The sequence below is a fragment of the Canis lupus genome, chromosome 14 (assembly GCF_011100685.1).
Source record: "Canis lupus familiaris isolate Mischka breed German Shepherd chromosome 14, alternate assembly UU_Cfam_GSD_1.0, whole genome shotgun sequence".
Lineage (NCBI taxonomy): Eukaryota > Metazoa > Chordata > Mammalia > Carnivora > Canidae > Canis > Canis lupus.
The window spans coordinates 43,781,784-43,789,165 of record NC_049235.1 but is presented as its reverse complement, the minus strand read 5'-3'; the positions used below and the strand labels follow the sequence as shown (position 1 = coordinate 43,789,165).

At 50.1% G+C, this 7,382-nt stretch overlaps 1 long non-coding RNA gene across 2 annotated transcripts; it reads left to right on the top strand.

The window, feature by feature from the left end:
* Window positions 1-717: 717 nt before the first annotated feature.
* LOC111098817 lies at window positions 718-7,139 on the top strand. Of its 2 annotated transcripts, XR_005369223.1 has the most exons (3): window positions 739-848; window positions 1,256-1,394; window positions 4,171-7,139. It is a non-coding gene; the product is annotated as an uncharacterized LOC111098817 (long non-coding RNA). The 2 variants fall into 2 exon arrangements; XR_005369222.1 differs by lacking the exon at window positions 1,256-1,394 and having other exon boundaries at window positions 718-848.
* Window positions 7,140-7,382: the final 243 nt, after the last annotated feature.

The following is a 7,382-nucleotide window of genomic DNA, read 5'->3' as shown; positions in this document are numbered from 1 at the left end:
TTCCATCACTCTCTACCCTCTTACCCTGCATTACAACACAGTGGATAAGCATAGATTTTTGGAGGCAAACTGCTGGGTTCAAGTCCCAGCTCTGCCACTTGGACAAATTATGCAACCTTCTGTGCCTCAATTCTCTCATCTCTAAAGTGGGACTAAAGAATAGCACCTACTTTTTCACAGTGTTATAAAATCTAAATAAGATATGTCAAGCATTAGGACAGCGTCTAGCACAGGGTAAGTACAATAAAGTATTAATTCTTTGTTTGCTTTCTTTCTTTTTTTTTTTTTTTTTTTTTTTTTGCTTTCTTTCTTTATAGCACTTTGTACAACGTGGTATTATTTGTCTATTTGTTCAATATTTGTCTCCCCCAAGAGAGTGGGAGCTGCTCAAGGGCAGGCTCCTCCTTTGCTCGTTACTCTGTTTCAGCACCTAGAGGGCTTGAAGAGTTGTTTGTGGAATCCAGGAGGGAGTCCCACCTTCCTTCTTCCCAGGCGGCAGTTTCATTGATCTCCATGCTCTTGGAGAATAAAATGCAGCTCCCAGGCCCTCATCATCTTCTAACCTCTGTCACCCTGGCTCATGATCCCACTCTGGCACCACAGAGCCCTCTGTAACACCAAAGCCAAATCCTAGAATACAATTCAGTGGTCTGAGACCGTGTCATAAAATTTTGCAATTCTAGAATTCATAGATTCCTAGAATGGACTCTAGGATTTGGAGAATTCCAGAACGGAGCTCTGGAATCTCAGAATGTCATCTGAGAATGGCTGATAGGACCTAGGAATCTTGGAAAGGAGGGCCAGAATTTCAGAAGAGACTCTTGGAATCGGGTCATTGGGAGAACGTGGTGAGCCCAGCTGGCTTTGCTTCCCTGGCTCCTTTGCAGCGACGAAAACACAAGTGGTGCCGGTGCTCAGAAGAGGAGGGGCAGGGCCAGGGGCCAGGGCGGTGGTGGGAAAGGGCTCCCCTGTGAGGGTTGCTAGGCACTGGCTCTGCTTGAGACAATGAGGCTGGCGGGGTAGGTAGAGCCGAGGGCTGCATCCTAATCAGGATGCAGGGGGGAGAACGGGAGGGAGAGGTTTGGGGCGGAGTATGGGGGGGGGGGCGGGCATGGCCAGCCCTAATCCCATTACAACTGGCCATCCAGCTGCCAGGGCTGGCTAGGCACCAGGCCCGGCTGTGCCCTCTCCTCCAATTGCAGGCTCAGGCTGCGGAGGGCTTTGGATTCAGAATGTTCTCCATCTTTTTCTGCAGTCTATCCCCCAGCGCAGGAGTATGGCTGCATTTTGAGCCCCAGAGGACTAAGAGCTGAAAGGGCAATGGTGGCAAGGGGACTGGAGGGTGCAGGAATCCCTCAAGGAAATGGATTGACCCCGAATAATGGTGGCACTTTGTAAGAAATTTTGCATATAAGAGGTTCAATTAATGGACACCTGATGATCTTCTACCCTGAGAACTGGCTCAGTCCCAGTCAGCACTTTGACCCATCTGGACACTGACCCTTGACCGTGTCTCAAATTAGTCTCTAATCCCAGTCTCAGAGGAAACCTCTGCCCTGACCACAGACTGACTTGTAACCCCTTGCCCTAATCCAAGACCAATCCCTGATCCCCCCTGTGGATTCCTCCTTAATGAGCACACAGATCTCTGAAAATAGGCTTTACCTCAAAGAACCCAAATGACTAGTAGGATTCTTTAAAATGGTAAGATAGAGCCCCCTGAGACACATTGGCTTTTGGAAACTCACAATTATGAAGGCCTGAGCTGAACTCCCGCTCAAAGTCCAGACTCTCGGAAGGGTCTTCTGTCCAGAGGTAGCTCTGCTCCACCCTAGGCTCTTTCCAGTATGAGAAAGAGAATGTGGAAGGAGGCCAATGGACCAGGGTTTAACCTGACCCAGACAGTGAAGATGGAGACACTGACTGTGGCAAGAGAGTTGGGTGGAGTGATGGAGGAGCTGGTCCTGGTGGTGGTGGAGGTAGAGTGGCCATAGGGATGCTGACCTTGATGATGGCCAATATCGGTGAATGTCTGTAAGCCTGGCAGTGGCCACCTACACAAACGGGTCTCCCAACTTCCCTTCCTCAACTGCACTCTTTCCTCTTCTCTGTCACCCCCTGTCTTGTCTTCAGCATGGCTGGTTTTAGCGTCTTGCAAGAGGTCATTGTTTTTCCTTAGAGAGCCTGGCACTTTTCAAGGAGGAACTCTATACCAGCTCAAGTAACAAATAAATTTGAGTCTTTGTTTATTCCCTGCACTTCTTTCAGCATCTCCAAGGTGGAGGAACAACAGTCTTCTTCTAGAAAGAGCCTTCCCCCTTAGGCATATAACTCGTCTCTCTCTCTCTCTCTCTCTCTCACATAGACACACACACACACACACACACACACACACACACACACACCCCGCTCAGTCCCAGGAAGGTCAAGGGAGTCCTGCCTGGAAGAAATGGATGGACCCACAGACCTCTCAACTGCAATCATCTGAACAGAGGAGGGAGAGACTGTAGGCCACAGTGGGGGTGCTGTGCCAGCTACACCTCACAGGGCCAGTGGAGCCAGGATGGCAGGGAAAGATGCTCTACCCCCTCCACAACTTTCCTTGTCCAGTGCTTCATCCAAATCTCCCCCACTGGGACTCATTCTCTTTCAGTGACAGGTGGGAATATGCCCTGCAGAGCACTCTTGACTGATGGGAAGAGGCCTGCCTGCTAATCTGGGTCACAGCACTGCTTCTAACTGACGCTTCAGTCACATAACCCCACATTCATTTCTCAAGGAGGACAATACCGGGGCTTTTTGGTTAGGATATTGCCAGGCTGTTTTTTGCAATGCAAATCATTTGGCGTCTTGAGGCCAGTTCTAAATGCTAAGGGCACTGCCCAGTCATTGTGACGTTAAAAACATTCCTATGTAGGGTGCCTGGGTGGCTCAGTCGGTTAAGAGTCTGCCTTCAGCTCAGGTCATGATCCCAGGGTCCTGGGAACCTGCCTCTCCCTCTCTTGCTGCCCTTCCTTCCTGCTCATGTTCTCTCTCTCTCTCTCTCTCTCTCTCTCTCTCAAATAAAATCTTTATATAAAATTCCTATCCATTTCCAGCACTGCCCACTCTCTACCCCCTTGAGAATCATTTTGGGAAATTGTCTATGCAGGGTTTGCAAGGGGAATGGCCTCAAAACTGTTTTGCCAACATTAGCCCACCACCCACCTCCAGGCTTTCTGAGAGAAGGCAAGAAGTTTCAATGAAAACTACTGAGGATATACGTGGGGGGTGACTGAGTGCTGGTAAGAAGCATTATGTTCGCCAGAAACCCCTTTGTGGGCCTACCCATCCAATAGTAGTGACAATAGCTATCGCCACTATTACAAGGAGATAGTCCCACACCTCTAAGCTTGCTTAAGCAAAGAAGTCTTCTTTTTGCCACTCAGTCGCTGTGGTCTTATTTCTAATTTTTGGTTGCCACAGTTTTCCTAGATGTAAAATGTGAAGAATAGCATATTATTATGCCATAAGGTTGTCCCAAGTATCAAATGTGTTTAAATAGTTGGTGTCCAGGATGGTGTCTGGTGTGAGTGAGTCCTCTGCAAGCACTAGCTAGTACTACTTCTACTTCCCTGCCCCTCCCCAGCACTGTCATTACTGATCCCCATGGGGCCTGGCATTCCGTAGATACTCCATCTGTGTTTGCTGAGCTAGACTGCTTGTGGGTGTGGAGCGGAGCGAGAGGTATACACCATCACCAGGTGGGCGGGCACAGGCTCCAGCTTTCCCATGCTCACCATACATGCTACTCAGAACCTCAGTCTCCTGGACAGGCTAAGGGGCCTCTAAGCAAGCCCTTCTGAGAATATCTGGTAGGGAGAACTAGAGTGGGGAGTTATTCTGGTACTTCCTTCCCATTTTGCCCCACTTAAAGTTGAACATGTTGCCAGGATTCCCCCCCACACACCCCTTGCCCTAAATGGCTGCCTTTCTGGTGGGCTTGACTTATGATAACCTTGGGTCAGGTGGAGAATCCCCCCTCATGTCAATTGACTCAAGTGGGACATCTCCCCAGAGTCCATATCCATATGTCCAATAGCCTACTTGACATCTCAGCCCAGCATTTCCAACACTAAATGCAAGATACTGACCCAGTCTTCACCCCTTCCTGGTGCCCTATCTCCACAGATGGTGCCACATTCATCTCCTTGATAAGCCAAAAACCTGGGAATCACTCTTCATACTTCTACAATCCTCAATGTTCACCAGAGCAACCACCATTTAGGAAAGATATCCTGTGGGCTAGGCACCATGCCAGGCACCGTACAGGCAGTGCAATGGTCCTAACTTCTTGGAGCCTACAGTCAGCTGGGTACACACAACCTAAGCAATGATCACACTAACAATATAATACAACCTGCAATGCCAAAATAAAAGAATAGGGTGCCCTAAGCCTAGGGACTGGGTGATCTGATCTCATTCAAGGGGTCAGGGGAGTTTTTCAGGGCAACTGTCAGTTTTTCTTCCATCTGCGGGACAAATACAGGGAAACAGGAGAAGGTAGGAGGTGATGGGAAGGGGAGAATGCTGCAGCAGTGAAAGTAGCAAAGGCCATGAGTAGAGATGAAGCTGTCTGTGCTCAACCCCCGGGACTTGGACCAGTGTGGCTGGAGGATGGACAGCAAGGGAGGGAGGCTTTGATTTGAGGCCAGAGGGCAGATCAGATCATGAGAGTCTTGGGGCTGATGAAGGGTCAAGAAAGACCCTGGGGCTTTATCCTAAGAGCAGTAAGAAGCTGCTAAACAGATGATCAGGTCTCCTTTGCATTGAAATGATATCACACCAGGATGCAAAGGACAAACCAGGCTGGAGGAGGTGAGGAGATGAGGAGGCTGTGGCAGGAGATGTGGAAGGAGATTATGGTTTGTACTAAGGGGATGGTGGGAGAGGTAGAAAGAAGTGGGGGGACTGGACACCATTTGAGGAGATGAAGTCAGTAGGATTGTGTTTCCCTGATTCTCTTATGGCTGAGTATGAGCCTGTGACTACATCCTGCCCGATGGGACATGTGCAGAAGTGATGTGAACAACATTCAGTTTGTACCCCCAAAGGGAGAGGCATGACCTCCTCTTCCCCTTTGCCCTTTCCCACTGGCTGCAACGGGAACATGATGGTCAGGATGAGAACACCATGTTGGACAAGGAGAAGAAGGCTGCTTACGAAGGAGAGCAAATGCACCCGATTGAGGAGGAACCCTGGGACCCCGCTGGTTATGGAGCTGCCACACCATCCTGAATGGTCCATACAAATTCTTATGAGAGAAAGAGGGAAACTAGAGAAACTTCTATGCTCTCTGGACGCTGGGGCACCACTAATTTATGTCTCTCTGTCCGAGGTGCTGAATCAGATCTCCATGGAGCGGCAATTAGACACTAAGCAAATGGACAAAGGAGGCAGGTCCGCCCTCAGGTTTCCGGCTTGCACTGCTGGGTGGAGCCCCGAGGGAGAAACAGGCTTCACTGCGGAGTGAGATGGGGTGTACAGATGATGAACCTGACTCAGGCAAACTGAGCTGGAGGCATCCTAAGAGGAGACAAGAAGAGGTGCAAAGGGGATAGGTAGGAAGCTTCAAGGGCAGGTGGCAGCTGGAAGAAAGGGAAACCAGAGGAGGACTCGGCAGTTCCCAACCCTGACTGCACAAGAGTGGGTGACAAATTCTGATAGCCAGGCCCATCTCTGAGATTCTGACTTAGTCGGTCTGGGACAGGGCGGGCAAGCAGCATTTGCTAAAAGCTCCCTCACGGTGGTCCTCACGGCGCAGGGTGCGGTGGAGGAAGCACAGGTGTGGCCATAACTGAAACCACAGGCATGGATGAGACACCTCGGGAAGGAGTATGGGGTGGGAAGGGAACCAACCTGCAGTCCCTCCCACACTCCTAGGCCCGTGGAGAGGAGAGCAGGTGACCCAGAGCAGCCACCCAGCTACCTCCATCACGGTCCTTGCAAGAACGCAGTAAGGAGAGCCAAACAGGAAACACGATGGTCCTCTCAGGAGTGACAGGGCTTTAGAGAAACAAAATAGGTTCCTTTCCCTTTTTCTCTCCCTCCATCCCTCTCTACTTCCCGGGGCTCCCCGCATGTCACTCGTCACTCATGAGTTCTTCAGGAAGCTGCTCTGGCCTTCACCGGCCCTGGAAGCTGATCTGGCCGGAGCCTACTACTGAGGGGCTCCGCCTTCCCTCCTGGGAACCAGCCCCCCCTGCCCAGGACAACTGCAGCCGCTGTCGCCACAGCCCCCTGTCCTCTCTGCAAGTGCCAGGCCAGCCTGTACTGTGAGCACGTGCATACTCACGAGTGAACCCTCGGGACATCTATCACTTCTTCTCTCTCTAGCCATTCTGTTTTTCTGGACTTCAAAATGCTCATCTGTAAAACAGAATAGCTATAGGGTACTCAATCCCACAAAGTGGTAAGGTTTTTTTGGTGGGGACCCAAGCGGGTGCTAATGAAACTGTATGAATTTATGAAACACCTTTAATCTTGTTCAGGTCAAGTACCAGGAAGAGCTAGGGAGGGAGGCAGAGACAAAAAAGACCCATAAATCCCTGCTGCTCTTGGGGGCACTTACAGAAGAACGTGCCTGACATAAGTGAAAGCCTAAAAGGAAAAAACCTTATAGCATTTGGTTCAGGAGGAGCCCAGGGTTTATGAGAGCAGAGGTCAACGGCAGGGTACAGGTAGGCTCCCCCGAAGAGGGCCCTACCCTCAGAATTTCCTTGAGAGCAATCATTTTCTTCCCTCCACTGGGTCCCCAAAGCTCATGACCAATGTCTGTTTTGGGAGGTCGAAGTGGAAGGTGACGAGGGTCAGCTGAGCCGGTTTGAACGTCCACACTGCCACACTCTGATTATGTGACACTGGGAGAGTTAGGAAGCACTTATCCCTTCTGAGCCTGTGTCTTCATCACTTAGCATAAAATCTAGAACACAGCAGTACTTAATAATAACTATTAGCTACTTTTGCTGTTAAGATTTTACCAGATTCAGATGGTTGTGAGCTATTATGGAAAATGCCTGACCCGGGGAATGCACTCATTGCGGACTGGTTCCCTTTCTTCCTTCAAGTTTATAATCAAATAAAGCTTTAGTGTGTTGCAAGTGTAGAATGTGAGGACTGCCAATTCTTTGTAAGGGTGAGGTTCCTGCCAGTGTTATGGGCTGACGGGGGTAAGGGTTTTGAGAACCAGCACCTATCGTGACCATCTACAAAGCAGGAAATCAGTTATCCTGCCGGGGGTTACTTTGGCCAGGAGCAGATGTGAAAGGTCAGACACGGGGTCAGGAAATAATAGCCACAGCCTGTGGGCGGGGGAGCCCCTGGGCAAGAGGTCAGTGGTGATG